Source organism: Lissotriton vulgaris, chromosome 9, assembly GCF_964263255.1.
Source record: "Lissotriton vulgaris chromosome 9, aLisVul1.2, whole genome shotgun sequence".
Lineage (NCBI taxonomy): Eukaryota > Metazoa > Chordata > Amphibia > Caudata > Salamandridae > Lissotriton > Lissotriton vulgaris.
Genome location: NC_141697.1, coordinates 1021453678 through 1021470183, shown reverse-complemented (window position 1 = coordinate 1021470183; position 16506 = coordinate 1021453678).

Here is a 16506-nt window from a genome sequence, read left to right as displayed (position 1 = left end):
TTTATTTGTGGGGACATATCCCAAGCCTTTATTCAGTACCTCTCTCTGCAAATCAGTGAGGGGCCAGGGGGTTATATTGATGACTAGGTCCCCCTGTTGCTCGTTGACGCCTGATTCGCTGTCATGCTTCTCGTTAGTACCCGTGGGTCTGCCTCCTCTGTGGGATGCCAATTGACGTTGTTGCCCTTCTTGTTCCGCCCCCTGCGGGATCCTTGGCCCCAGGATAAAAAAGGCTGTTGGTTCTGGGGTGCATTGGTTTGATCTGGAACCCATTGAGGGTACATTTGTCCCATTTGTGGTGGGACAAACTGGTATTGTGGGAATTGGAAAGGGGGCTGATAAGGGTTGAATTGAGGTCCTTGAAAACCACGCCAGCCTCTCTGGCGTGGGAATTGGACTCTTTGCTGTCGAAATCCTCCCCTTTGCTTTCTTTGCTGAAAACCTCCTGACTTATTGCTTGAGTTACTGCCATCAGAGTTGACACTGTCAGTATCGCTTATGTTGTCCTTCATAACATAGTCAGCTCGGGTGTAAGGGTAGGCTCTTTCAGGGGTAAATCGATCTTTGTCTTTTTTCAATTTGTTAAATTTGCTTTGTTTTAAGCTTGCCTCGAACTCTTTCATTTGTTGGTTCAGCTCTTCCAAGCCTTTCTTAAGATCCGCTGGTGAAATGAAAGCCTTTAGCGGTACTTCCAGTCTTTGGATCTCTACTTTCAATTCCACTGACTTCCTTGCGGCAGTTTGGACTATGAGTACCAGCCAATCCCTGGTGCAGTGCCACGAGATGAGTGACCATGCTTTTTTAAAAACAAGGTCATCTTGGAAGATGAATGGTTCAGTTTTAACCAATAAACCCTGCGGGGCCATCTTGCTTCTTAAGTATTCCCTCATCAGTAAGCCATGGAGGGCTGTTCTGATTTGGGTTTTTCAGGCATTCATTCGTTCATCCCAGTCCGCTACAGCAGGGCCCGGGTCACTATTGCTAAGGCCTTCAAAGGGTTTGTCATCAGCTAGAATACGATCGATGTCATCCTCGCTAAAGGTCAGTCCATGTTCATCCTCCATGTTGTCAAGTGAGGAGAGCAGGAAGGTGTCAAAATAAAGTGTTTTGTATAAATAAGTGTCTGTGTAGGTCCAAAAGTGGATACTAGAAAATGGGAAGGGGCTTCCACAGCTGCGCGCTGTCTATAAACAGATTTTAACAGGAGGGGGGAGAGAGAGAGTCAGTGGATTCAGTCTCCCTAGTTATATGAATAAACAAAGTAGAATCCACTCAAAGTGATAGTGATCCCTAAGGTGATGGGGAACACACAGTGTTGTTTAAATGCCCCTCACACACCAACAGGCCCCTTGGTGTCATGCTTCATCATCGGGGCCTTCGCACCCCTCTACGGGATGCGGCGTGCTGCGACTCGCGGATACGCAGGAGCACTTAGAAGTGAACTATGTGTGGGGATGTGTGTTTTACCAAAGTGTGAGTGAGGTGAGGTGAAAAAAAGAGTGAATAGTTAAAAAATACCTGGCACGTGGGAGGAAAAAAAAAAAAAAAAATTTTTTAATTTAATCCCCGGCTGGTATTGTTAAAAGAAGTGCAGGGCGTGGTTAGATAGATACGTGTTAGGGTATCAAAACCACTGTTTAGAGTGTCAACATGTTTCGAAGGTCAAAGCCCCCTTCTTCAGGACAAGGGTTATGCACTTACCCTCCCCTTACTCACATGTAGAATGTAAAAGTGTATTTAAAAATAATTACCACAATGTGTAATATTCCTAACTATGTTTTTATGTTAGTGAATGCAGTTGCGCACAATTGGCGATAGAACCTGTGGAGAGAAATTCACAGATAAACACATAGATCTATGATGCACAGACCAGTGGAGAAGAAAAAAGCTTCTCTGAATACAACAAGGTTAAACCAAAAATAATGGAACCCTGTGGAAAAATAAAACACAAATGGACATAACACAGTACTTACAGACATATATACAAAACACAAAATTACTCTCTGCTCAGATGGAAAGAGAGCAAACAATAGGAAAGATAAGTCTTACTTAAAGTTCTCAACTATAAGACCTCATGAGCCTATGCGTATATTGGGGGATCCTTCCTTTCTGCTCAGAAATGACCTATAAAACATTAATATATGGGGTTCAGTTGGAAACACGGTACTAAATGCACCAAAGCGATGAAGCAACTGCTCCTCTCTATGACCAAAACTCACGGTTACTGCAATGGCTAATCGCCTGCCTTCCCTCAACGCGGCTCCGATGAAGTGAGCATGAATCGCGTCAGAACCCTTATATATACTCTCCCTGGAAGTAATTAGTGGAAGTAGATTGATTAATGAGGTCCGGGGGAAGCCCAAATACGGAGATCGTAATCTCTGAGGGTCCGGTGTTGCGCTCTCGGCTCACACTACCTAACGCGCATGCGCATACTAGCTAGTCCAATGCGCATGTGCGGCACCTGGAGCGTCTGCGCATGCGTGAAGCAGGAGCGCTATACTATTTACCGGAGAAGAACAGGAGGCTGGATTTTACGTGCCTAGGTATAGCACATTGTGATTAATAAATCAATCGCGTGTGCTTAGGTGTAGCGCATTTGTGATTAATAATAAATCTATCGCGCGTGAAGGCTAAAAGACACGTGTCTTAAGTTGATTACATGGAAGGACTCATCATATGTGGAATAATATGGGGAGCCAGAGAGTAAGTGAGTCTGTTAATCATGGGGGACCCCAGGAGACACGGTCCCTATTGATAAGTAATTAATCTTATCTGTTTGCATAGAGAACTGGTGAGCATGACTTCATGGTAGCAATATGACCTAATAAAACCCCAATTTCATGGTTTTGAATGTGGCCCCAAATATACGTCAGCTGTCAAATGCATTGACCGGATAGAGTTTATCTTAGGAGGTTCCAAGGAATGGAATCGTTGAGCCCAGTGGTGTCGGTTCCCAACCGGAACACCCACCGTTGTTCTTTTTCCAGAAGGCCCACCTCTGAGGGTAGTTGTTCTATTACCGTCCACTGTAGCTCATTTACACAGTGTTGGTGTTCAATGAAGTGGGCTGACATTTTTGTAGTGAGTTTTTTACACCTGATGTTACTTTTGTGTTCATTTAGTCTCACTTTCACAGGTCTTGTGGTCATTCCCACATATTCTTTTCCGCACGAGCACGTGATCAGGTATACAACATTCTTACTGTTGCAATTTGTAAATGCACGTTGCTCCCACTGTGTCCCATTCGAGAAGGTTAGAATCAGGCTTTTTTTGGTAAGGTGGCAGTTGTTACAGTTGCCACACGGATGGTGACCATGTATGCCCTGCAGTCTTGTTTGGTCCCTTTTTGGAGGGGGTGGTCTTGTATGGACAAGCATGTCTCTCAAGTTCTTACCCCTTCTGTGTGCAAAAAGCGGTTTCTCCAAAGTTAGGCCGCCATACAAGACCTTCTCGAATGGGACACAGTGGGAGCAACGTGCATTTACAAATTGCAACAGTAAGAATGTTGTATACCTGATCACGTGCCCGTGCGGAAAAGAATATGTGGGAATGACCACAAGACCTGTGAAAGTGAGACTAAATGAACACAAAAGTAACATCATGTGTAAAAAACTCACTACAAAAATGTCAGCCCACTTCATTGAACACCAACACTGTGTAAATGAGCTACAGTGGACGGTAATAGAACAACTACCCTCAGAGGTGGGCCTTCTGGTGGGCCTTCTGGAAAAAGAACAACGGTGGGTGTTCCGGTTGGGAACCGACACCACTGGGCTCAACGATTCCATTCCTTGGAACCTCCTAAGATAAACTCTATCCGGTCAATGCATTTGACAGCTGACGTATATTTGGGGCCACATTCAAAACCATGAAATTTGGGTTTTATTAGGTCATATTGCTACCATGAAGTCATGCTCACCAGTTCTCTATGCAAACAGATAAGATTAATTACTTATCAATAGGGTCCGTGTCTCCTGGGGTCCCCCATGATTAACAGACTCACTTACTCTCTGGCTCCCCATATTATTCCACATATGATGAGTCCTTCCATGTAATCAACTTAAGACACGTGTCTTTTAGCCTTCACACGCGATAGATTTATTATTAATCACAAATGCGCTACACCTAAGCACACGCGATTGATTTATTAATCACAATGTGCTATACCTAGGCACGTAAAATCCAGCCTCCTGTTCTTCTCCGGTAAATAGTATAGCGCTCCTGCTTCACGCATGCGCAGACGCTCCAGGTGCCGCACATGCGCATTGGACTAGCTAGTATGCGCATGCGCGTTAGGTAGTGTGAGCCGAGAGCGCAACACCGGACCCTCAGAGATTACGATCTCCGTATTTGGGCTTCCCCCGGACCTCATTAATCAATCTACTACCACTAATTACTTCCAGGGAGAGTATATATAAGGGTTCTGACGCGATTCATGCTCACTTCATCGGAGCCGCGTTGAGGAAAGGCAGGCGATTAGCCATTGCAGTAACCGTGAGTTTTGGTCATAGAGAGGAGCAGTTGCTTCATCGCTTTGGTGCATTTAGTACCGTGTTTCCAACTGAACCCCATATATTAATGTTTTATAGGTCATTTCTGAGCAGAAAGGAAGGATCCCCCAATATACGCATAGGCTCATGAGGTCTTATAGTTGAGAACTTTAAGTAAGACTTATCTTTCCTATTGTTTGCTCTCTTTCCATCTGAGCAGAGAGTAATTTTGTGTTTTGTATATATGTCTGTAAGTACTGTGTTATGTCCATTTGTGTTTTATTTTTCCACAGGGTTCCATTATTTTTGGTTTAACCTTGTTGTATTCAGAGAAGCTTTTTTCTTCTCCACTGGTCTGTGCATTATAGATCTATGTGTTTATCTGTGAATTTCTCTCCACAGGTTCTATCGCCAATTGGGCGCAACTGCATTCACTAACATAAAAACATAGTTAGGAATATTACACATTGTGGTAATTATTTTTAAATACACTTTTACATTCTACATGTGAGTAAGGGGAGGGTAAGTGCATAACCCTTGTCCTGAAGAAGGGGGCTTTGACCTCCGAAACATGTTGACACTCTAAACAGTGGTTTTGATACCCTAACACGTATCTATCTAACCACGCCCTGCACTTCTTTTAACAATACCAGCCGGGGATTAAATTAAAATTTTTTTTTTTTTTTTCCTCCCACGTGCCAGGTATTTTTTAACTATTCACTCTTATTTTCACCTCACCTCACTCACACTTTGGTAAAACACACACCCCCACACATAGTTCACTTCTAAGTGCTCCTGCGTATCCGCGAGTCGCAGCACGCCGCATCCCGTAGAGGGGTGCGAAGGCCCCGATGATGAAGCATGACACCAAGGGGCCTGTTGGTGTGTGAGGGGCATTTAAACAACACTGTGTGTTCCCCATCACCTTAGGGATCACTATCACTTTGAGTGGATTCTACTTTGTTTATTCATATAACTAGGGAGACTGAATCCACTGACTCTCTCTCTCCCCCCTCCTGTTAAAATCTGTTTATAGACAGCGCGCAGCTGTGGGAGCCCCTTCCCATTTTCTAGTATCCACTTTTGGACCTACACAGACACTTATTTATACAAAACACTTTATTTTGACACCTTCCTGCTCTCCTCACTTGACAACATGGAGGATGAACATGGACTGACCTTTAGCGAGGATGACATCGATCGTATTCTAGCTGATGACAAACCCTTTGAAGGCCTTAGCAATAGTAACCCGGGCCCTGCTGTAGCGGACTGGGATGAACTAATGAATGCCCGAAAAACCCAAATCAGAACAGCCCTCCATGGCTTACTGATGAGGGAATACTTAAGAAGCAAGATGGCCCCGCAGGGTTTATTGGTTAAAACTGAACCATTCATCTTCCAAGATGACCTTGTTTTTAAAAAAGCATGGTCACTCATCTCGTGGCACTGCACCAGGAATTGGCTGGTACTCATAGTCCAAACTGACGCAAGGAAGTCAGTGGAATTGAAAGTAGAGATCCAAAGACTGGAAGTACAGCTAAAGGCTTTCATTTCACCAGCGGATCTTAAGAAAGGCTTGGAAGAGCTGAACCAACAAATGAAAGAGTTCGAGGCAAGCTTAAAACAAATCAAATTTAACAAATTGAAAAAAGACAAAGATCGATTTACCCCTGAAAGAGCCTACCCTTACACCCGAGCTGACTATTTTATGAAGGACAACATAAGCGATACTGACAGTGTCAACTCTGATGGCAGTAACTCAAGCAATAAGTCAGGAGGTTTTCAGCAAAGAAAGCAAAGGGGAGGATTTCGACAGCAAAGAGTCCAATTCCCACGCCAGAGAGGCTGGCGTGGTTTTCAAGGACCTCAATTCAACCCTTATCAGCCCCCTTTCCAATTCCCACAATACCAGTTTGTCCCACCACAAATGGGACAAATGTACCCTCAATGGGTTCCAGATCAAACCAATGCACCCCAGATTCAACAGCCTTTTTTATCCTGGGGCCAAGGATCCCGCAGGGGGCGGAACAAGAAGGGCAACAACGTCAATTGGCATCCCACAGAGGAGGCAGACCCACGGGTACTAACGAGGAGCATGACAGCGAATCAGGCGTCAACGAGCAACAGGGGGACCTAGTCATCAATATAACCCCCTGGCCCCTCACTGATTTGCAGAGAGAGGTACTGAATAAAGGCTTGGGATATGTCCCCACAAATAAACCTGACATTTTTCTACTGCAAAAAGAAATGCAGGAGTTTATCAGAACTATAAAACTGCGGGCGTTCTTTAAAGATAAGGAACCATCTACAGAGACCTCAGATACGGGTTTAAAACCGAGGTCAACCTTCACACCGTTGGATAACCAACTCCCGGTCGAGGTATTGGCCTTTGAAAAAGCCATAATGCAAGAATTGAAGTGTTTGGAAAATAAACAAAGGGTCTTTCAGAATATGACCAGAATGGAGAATGAGGCCATTAAGGAATTGAGGATGAATAAGAACCTCACTATAAAACCCGCTGACAAGGGTGGGGCAGTGGTTATCCAAACCACCCCAGCCTATGACAAAGAATGCAGAAGGCTTCTCTCCGATAATAGGAATTATCAGATCCTTACTGAAGACCCAACTGAATCATTAAGAGTTCAGATAGGAGGCATGGTGGAAGAGGCACTTGCACACGATTGGATTACCAGGAAGGAATCTGAGTTCTTGATACAGAGGAATCCACGCATTCCATATTTTTACACCATACCCAAGGTGCACAAAAACCTTGAAATCCCTCCAGGCCGCCCCATTGTCTCCGGCATCTCATCTATTTTGGAACCATTGTCCAAGTTTGCGGATGCTTTTTTGAGACCGATTGTACAAGCCACTGATACGTATCTGAGGGATACTAAAGCAGTACTCCAACTGTTAAATAACCAGACTTTTGATCCCACCTCTCAGATGCTCCTCAGCCTAGATGTGGAGAGCCTCTATACGAGCCTCCCACACGATGAGACCTTACAAATCATTGAGGAGGTACTGCACTCTACTAATTGGGAATACCACACCCCACGGAATGTAGTATTGGAATGCATCTCGTTGGCCCTCACAAAAAACTTTTTCGAGTATGAGGGCACTCTCTTCTGGCAGAAACATGGGACCAGTATGGGCAGTACTTTTGCCCCAAGTCTGGCCGGACTATATGTCCATCACCTGGAGTCCACAAAAATCCTTCATCCAGACAATCCATACAAGGCGAGGATTCGCACCTGGCGGAGGTATATTGACGATATCTTGGTTATCTGGGAAGGAGATGAGACCACGGTAACTGAGTTCACCAACTGGCTTAACAACCAGAATGCATTTCTGAAATTTACTCACCAGGTGTCAAACAAAAGTATGGTCTTCTTGGATTTAAATATCTACCACGAAGTAGGCATTCTCAAAACAGAAACTCACTTCAAACCGACGGCCAGGAACTGTCTCCTCAGATTCGACAGCTTTCATCCGCGTCATCTGAGGGAGAATCTACCCTACGGACAGTTCCTACGTCTACGTCGGAACTGCAGTGACATTGCTAAATACAAAACTCAGGCCAAGGATCTCAGCATGAAACTGAGACAGAGAAAATATCCGGAAACTGTGATCAGAAAAGCATTAAAAAGGGCCAGAAATAATAACCGTGAGGCCCTCCTGGAGGATAATCCACGGAGTGATGATGCGGGAAAAAGGACAGTATGCGTCACCACGTATAGCCCAGTAACTAACCAAGTTACAAAATTGGTTAATAAACATTGGCGCACTTTGACAAGTGGCGGCCTAACTTTGGAGAAACCGCTTTTTGCACACAGAAGGGGTAAGAACTTGAGAGACATGATTGTCCATACAAGACCACCCCCTCCAAAAAGGGACCAAACAAGACTGCAGGGCATACATGGTCACCATCCGTGTGGCAACTGTAACAACTGCCACCTTACCAAAAAAAGCCTGATTCTAACCTTCTCGAATGGGACACAGTGGGAGCACCGTGCATTTACAAATTGCAACAGTAAGAATGTTGTATACCTGATCACGTGCCCGTGCGGAAAAGAATATGTGGGAATGACCACAAGACCTGTGAAAGTGAGACTAAATGAACACAAAAGTAACATCAGGTGTAAAAAACTCACTACAAAAATGTCAGCCCACTTCATTGAACACCAACACTGTGTAAATGAGCTACAGTGGACGGTAATAGAACAACTACCCTCAGAGGTGGGCCTTCTGGAAAAAGAACAACGGTGGGTGTTCCGGTTGGGAACCGACACCACTGGGCTCAACGATTCCATTCCTTGGAACCTCCTAAGATAAACTCTATCCGGTCAATGCATTTGACAGCTGACGTATATTTGGGGCCACATTCAAAACCATGAAATTTGGGTTTTATTAGGTCATATTGCTACCATGAAGTCATGCTCACCAGTTCTCTATGCAAACAGATAAGATTAATTACTTATCAATAGGGTCCGTGTCTCCTGGGGTCCCCCATGATTAACAGACTCACTTACTCTCTGGCTCCCCATATTATTCCACATATGATGAGTCCTTCCATGTAATCAACTTAAGACACGTGTCTTTTAGCCTTCACACGCGATAGATTTATTATTAATCACAAATGCGCTACACCTAAGCACACGCGATTGATTTATTAATCACAATGTGCTATACCTAGGCACGTAAAATCCAGCCTCCTGTTCTTCTCCGGTAAATAGTATAGCGCTCCTGCTTCACGCATGCGCAGACGCTCCAGGTGCCGCACATGCGCATTGGACTAGCTAGTATGCGCATGCGCGTTAGGTAGTGTGAGCCGAGAGCGCAACACCGGACCCTCAGAGATTACGATCTCCGTATTTGGGCTTCCCCCGGACCTCATTAATCAATCTACTACCACTAATTACTTCCAGGGAGAGTATATATAAGGGTTCTGACGCGATTCATGCTCACTTCATCGGAGCCGCGTTGAGGAAAGGCAGGCGATTAGCCATTGCAGTAACCGTGAGTTTTGGTCATAGAGAGGAGCAGTTGCTTCATCGCTTTGGTGCATTTAGTACCGTGTTTCCAACTGAACCCCATATATTAATGTTTTATAGGTCATTTCTGAGCAGAAAGGAAGGATCCCCCAATATACGCATAGGCTCATGAGGTCTTATAGTTGAGAACTTTAAGTAAGACTTATCTTTCCTATTGTTTGCTCTCTTTCCATCTGAGCAGAGAGTAATTTTGTGTTTTGTATATATGTCTGTAAGTACTGTGTTATGTCCATTTGTGTTTTATTTTTCCACAGGGTTCCATTATTTTTGGTTTAACCTTGTTGTATTCAGAGAAGCTTTTTTCTTCTCCACTGGTCTGTGCATTATAGATCTATGTGTTTATCTGTGAATTTCTCTCCACAGGTTCTATCGCCAATTGGGCGCAACTGCATTCACTAACATAAAAACATAGTTAGGAATATTACACATTGTGGTAATTATTTTTAAATACACTTTTACATTCTACATGTGAGTAAGGGGAGGGTAAGTGCATAACCCTTGTCCTGAAGAAGGGGGCTTTGACCTCCGAAACATGTTGACACTCTAAACAGTGGTTTTGATACCCTAACACGTATCTATCTAACCACGCCCTGCACTTCTTTTAACAATACCAGCCGGGGATTAAATTAAAATTATTTTTTTTTTTTTTCCTCCCACGTGCCAGGTATTTTTTAACTATTCACTCTTTTTTTCACCTCACCTCACTCACACTTTGGTAAAACACACACCCCCACACATAGTTCACTTCTAAGTGCTCCTGCGTATCCGCGAGTCGCAGCACGCCGCATCCCGTAGAGGGGTGCGAAGGCCCCGATGATGAAGCATGACACCAAGGGGCCTGTTGGTGTGTGAGGGGCATTTAAACAACACTGTGTGTTCCCCATCACCTTAGGGATCTCTATCACTTTGAGTGGATTCTACTTTGTTTATTCATATAACTAGGGAGACTGAATCCACTGACTCTCTCTCTCCCCCCTCCTGTTAAAATCTCTTTCTACCTTTGTCCATTGTTATAAATACTTGCTCTGGGAAGGGGTTGCGAGAACCAGCTCAAAAAGTAGAACACCCAACTTTTTATGATTAGCAAGGAGATCCACTTAGCAAGGTGCTACCCCTCTCCTATGATTGCTGCTGCCCAAAGCTCCTTCTGTCTCCCACCGCGGAAGAAGGCTCCCTACCACCTCACCTTACCATTTGAAAGATACACAATATCATCGAGCACAACCACTTGTCCAGTGAAGCTATGGGTAGAGATTAAAATAGTCCCTGACACTAACCCCTCATGCCCATCGAGAACCACACTGAGCAATGTTTATCAGTGTCCTCATGCACCAGTTGCTCTCCCTTTAAACTTCCAGCAGCACCCAACCTCTCCATTCTCAAGGATGCACACTTTGCTCAACTTGTTCCACAACAACCAAGACCACTTGAGGAGCCCCTATCAGGCTATCGGCTCCCTTACCCAGTCTAGGGCCCTCAACCACAACTTTCTTCGGCTCGTTGGATTTAACAAAACTGCACGTGGGACCCGCAACACAGGATGTATAGATACACCAGCAGCCCTCACCCTAGGTCTACCTCTCTGCGGGGGATAACCTGATCACAGACACAGCCAATGGGCTATTCACTCGGGCTCAAGTGGGTCACAGAGAAGAGGAAAGGCAGCTCTAGGTGGTGCCACCTGCAAAGTGCCTGTTCTGCCCCCGCTTGTGCTCCTGAAACCCCTTGACCCCAATGTGTGCCTTAGTATCCCCTTACAATGCGCTCACAGTGGCCTAGTTGGATCCCCCACCTGTCATCCATCTCCCTGTACCTTGTGCGGCCTCCCAGCACTTACCAGGCACCAGTCAGTGTGCGTGTGGCTTGGTGCTGCGGCCCCTGCATGAGCACTCTCCACCAGCTGTTGTGGCTCCCATGCCTCCTCTGCTGGGCTCTATGTTGCTATTTGCCATAAGGATGTGACAAGGAAGAGGGACCAGTTGAATCCGTACATCTGAAAGCTCTGCAGGTTTGGACCACCGCGTGTTGGTGACCTGTGGCTGTCATTATATAAGTAATAATCTCCCCCGGCCCTGTCCGATCTGGGGGGGGGGGGAGCATATAGAAAACAAGTGCAGGAGACCGCTCTTGTTGTTTCTCTTTTTCAATTCTGCTGCAAATTTGCGAGTCCACTGTAAAAATACCACACAACTGAAAAAAATGCTTTTTGAGCCTTGAGAGGCACCTAGGGGATCCCAGCACCAGGCCTGAGGCGTCGGATATTCCTATCCTCCCACTTCTCTTTTTCTTATCCTTTTTTGGGACTCGGCTAAGTCTGAGCCCCAAAATGGCTGCCAACACTTCCTGGTTGAAGTGTTGGAAACCAATCAGATCTCTGCATGAGATCGGTTGGATTCGCAGAGGGTTCGTGTCTCTAGATACACAGATTTGTTTTTCTTGTAATATCTCAAACTACTGAATGGATTTAAACCAAGTCACAAAAAGCGTTCTTTCTGGATCAAGGGCTACCTTTCTGCCAAATTTGGTGTAATTCCGTCCAGCGGTTTGGGGTATAGTTGTGTCTAAAATGTCTATGGGAATACATATGGGAAACACACTCCCCCCCGCCCCCCCCCCACCCCCTTTTTCTCAGCCCCTGCTCAAGGGATCACCATAAAACGTTTCATGCACAACTAGAATCAGGAGGTCACTTTTTTGGGAACATTTTGAGAAGATTTGTTGTCAAATTGTGCCAAGTCATAAGTAAGTCGAAAAACAATTTTCCTGTGGAAACTAGGTCCTAACTATAGCTACCTACTGGTGAACGGGTGAAAAAATTGCTCCTGCCCGCAGGGAGCAGCATTTTTATTTTGTTCCCTGTGGGCAGGAGCAATGCCGGCTCCCGCTGGAGGCAGGGAGTGGGCTAAGACCGTGGGGGCTTTGGAGCTCCCCCCATGGCCTCAACCAAATATGCAGTGGGTGCCTTGGATGGGCTCCAGGGCACCCACACTTTGTATGAGCCCCGTTAATGTGGTCCCCTGGGTAAAAATTGGCCCAGAAAGGTGCTGTGCAACCCCTCTCCCCTATTAATAATTGCCTAGTCCTTGGAGATCTGGGTCCCCGGGACCAATATTGGTCCAGAGAGAAGGAGCTGTGTGCCCACCTCCTCATTTACAATGTGTCCAGGCCCGGGAAGATGGGGTCCCCAGGGCTAAATACGGCCTGGGGAGGGGGGCCACATACCCCCTAATAAAATGTGGCAGTCCCCTGGGCCAAAATCGGCAGGGGGAGGGGGCTGCATGCCCCCCTCCCAGGTTGGATACCTATGGGGGGTAGGATATAGGGTCTGGCCACAGGCCTGGTCGCATTCCGGGTGCAGTGTGGGGTTGGCTGCATGTGGAGAGTTGGCTACATGCAGGGAGTTTCTCCTGTGTTTTGGTTAATGTATGGTAATTATATATTACTTTACGTTAAAAAACATAGAAATTCACTGAAAAAACAAAGGTTACTGAGACTTTATAGTTAGAAAATAGAATTAAAAAACCTTTGAAATTCACTAGAAAAGACAACGGTTACAGGGACGTTATAGTTAGTTTCAGATTTTGCACACACAATACCATAGAAATTCAGCAGTTATAGTTATACTTATCTCAAGAAGCTATAACTCATGTCCTAAAGTAACTATAACTCGCGCCCTCACCATACACTGCTAATTATCCCACATATTACATCACTCATGACATCTTCTATGACATCATTGATAATTTCACAGCAACATTTGCTGTAAAATTATTCATGAGCATATTGTACATGGCGGAGGCTTTGTAGTGCTTTGGGCGCTGCTTCGCCTCGCTTCTGCTGCAACTGTGTTGTATATTTAAAAGTGTGTCCGTAGTGTATTGCTCTGGGCGCTGCCTCGCCTCGCTTCTGCTGCAACTGTATGGTATTTTTAAAATAAGTTTGTCTGTATTGTATAGCTCTGGGCGCTGATCCGCCTCGCTTCCGCTGCCATTAAATCAACTTTAGTGCGCGTTTACCCCCGGCGCTGTGCTCTGCCCTCCCCCCACTGCCATCTTGTTTATTTGGTTGTTGTCCTCGGTCTGCGTCCTCGTGAGCCCGCCCCGCCTCCCAGCTGAACCGCCCTCCCACTGTGTATTTACAGCGCTCCCGTACCTGGAAGCGCTGTGATCCCCTCATTGCTGCTTGGTGAGAGGTCGCTCCCCAGTCTCCCTGGCGAGACCTGGTATCGTAAAAGCTGACTGTATTGTAGTGCTTTGGGCGCTGCTTCGCCTCGCTTCTGCTGCAACTGTGTTGTATATTTAAAAGTGTGTCCGTAGTGTATTGCTCTGGGCGCTGCCTCGCCTCGCTTCTGCTGCAACTGTATGGTATTTTTAAAATAAGTTTGTCTGTATTGTATAGCTCTGGGCGCTGATCCGCCTCGCTTCCGCTGCCATTAAATCAACTTTAGTGCGTGTTTACCCCCGGCGCTGTGCTCTGCCCTCCCCCCACTGCCATCTTGTTTATTTGGTTGTTGTCCTCGGTCTGCGTCCTCGTGAGCCCGCCCCGCCTCCCAGCTGAACCGCCCTCGCCCCTCCCCCTTTCCACCATCCATATATGACAGATGACCTTCCGCGCAGCGGTCACGCGCATCGTTCGCGCCCCAGGTGCGCCGAAGGTGCGCCAAAGGTAAGCCCGTCTACGCCCGTCCGCGCCTGGACCGCGCCCAGCGCCAGACCCCCTGGTCCTCGCAATGCCCTCCCCTCCCGCATTACTTACGATGCCACCACCCTCCTAGCCCTTAACCCCGGCCGCTCCCCCAACTGCGTCCAAGCCGCTCCTGGACACACCCACGGACCTTTCTCATGCAACTCCTGCAAATTCAACGGCACCGACAACAACTCCGCTACGATCACACAACAGATATCCGACCCCAACCACCTACAATGCATCTTGCTCAACACCCGATCGGTCCACAGGCACGCCATTGACCTCTGGAATCTACTAGACACCATCTCTCTGGACGTCACCTTCCTAACAGAAACATGGATGAACGCCTCTTCTGCCCCAGACATCACCATTGCCATCCCAGAAGACTATAAGATCACACGCAAGGACCGTACCGGCCACACAGGAGGAGGTATCGCTATCGTCCATAAGAAATCCATCCGCATCTCTACCAGTTCAGACGTCAACCTCGCCAACTCTGAACACCTTCACTTCCAGATCCACATCGACCCCAAAACCACACTCAGAGGCACCCTCCTTTACAGGCCACCAGGACCCCGCGCAAAGTTTAGTGAAGACATCACGGACTTCATCACTCCACACGCGCTCCCCTCCGAGGATTACATCCTTTTGGGCGACCTCAACTTTCACCTTGAAAAAAACAACGACCGCAACACCACCACCCTTTTGGACAACCTCGCCAACCTCGGACTTAAACAACTTGTCACCACCTCCACCCACATCGCAGGTCACACACTCGACCCTATCTTCACCTCCAGCAAACATGACTCCTTCAGCCACACCACAGCTCTCCTTTGGACTGACCACAGCTGCGTTCACTTCACCTACAACAAACCCACTTCCAACAACCACCCCCAACCCACTCTGCAAAGAAACTGGAACAAAATCACCATCGACCAGATCTCCTCATTGCTTCTTCTAAACGCCCCAGCCCACTCTGCAAACCCAGACCAAGCAGCCACCAACCTCACACAATGGTTATCCAACAGCGCCGACATCTTAGCACCACTGAAAAAACGACAAATCAAACTAGGCAGCAAGAAGGCCTCCTGGTTCAACGATGATCTTAAGAAATCCAAGAAACTCTGCCGCTCCCTTGAGAAGGCCTGGAAAAAAGACCCAACCACCAGCACCAAGGACACCTTTAAAAACGCCACCCGCATACACCACCAACTGATCCGGACCGCCAAAAAAGCCGCTTTCAAGGACAGACTAGATAACAACGCCCACAACAGTAAGGAATTATTCAACATCGTCAAGGAATTTACCAACCCCTCGGCCAACTCCAACGACATCACCCCCTCACAAGCCCTCTGCGACTCCCTAGCCTCATTCTTCCACAACAAAATTGCAGACATCCACAACAGCTTCGACAACCGACCCGAAGACCAACCCTCCCAACCCCCTTCAGGACCCCCACCCCCCCTGAACATCCTCAACGACTGGAAGCCTATCTCCACTGAGGACACCATCCGTCTGATGAACTCTATCCACTCAGGATCCCCCACAGACCCATGACCTCACCACATCTTTAACAAAGCAGACTCCATTATAGCACCGCACCTCCGAGACGTCATCAACTGCTCCCTCAACTCCGCAACCTTCCCGGAAAGCTGGAAACATGCCGAACTCAGCGCCCTTCTGAAGAAACCCACAGCTGATCCCACCGAACTCAAAAACTACCGCCCTATCTCACTCCTTCCATTCCCTGCCAAAGTCATCGAGAAATCGGTCAACAACCAGCTCGCCGCATTCCTCGAAACCAACAAATCCCTCGACTCCTCACAGTCCGGCTTCCGAGCCAAACACAGCACTGAGACCGCTCTCATCGCTGCAACTGACGACATTCGATCTCTACTGGACAACGGAGACACAGTCGCCCTCATCCTCCTCGACCTCTCCGCAGCCTTCGACACAGTCTGTCATAGCACCCTTCTACAGCGCCTCAGAAACGTCGGAATCCAAGGAAAAGCACTGGAATGGATCACTTCGTTCCTCACCGGAAGAACCCAGAGAGTCCGCCTCCCACCATTCAAGTCAGAGTCCACTGAAGTCATTTGTGGCGTGCCACAAGGATCTTCTCTCAGCCCCACCCTCTTCAACGTATATATGAGCCCCCTTGCGACCATCGTTCGCCAACACAACCTCAACATCATCTCCTACGCTGACGACACTCAACTGATCCTCTCACTCACCAAAGACCCTAACACCGCCAAAACCAACTTACACGAAGG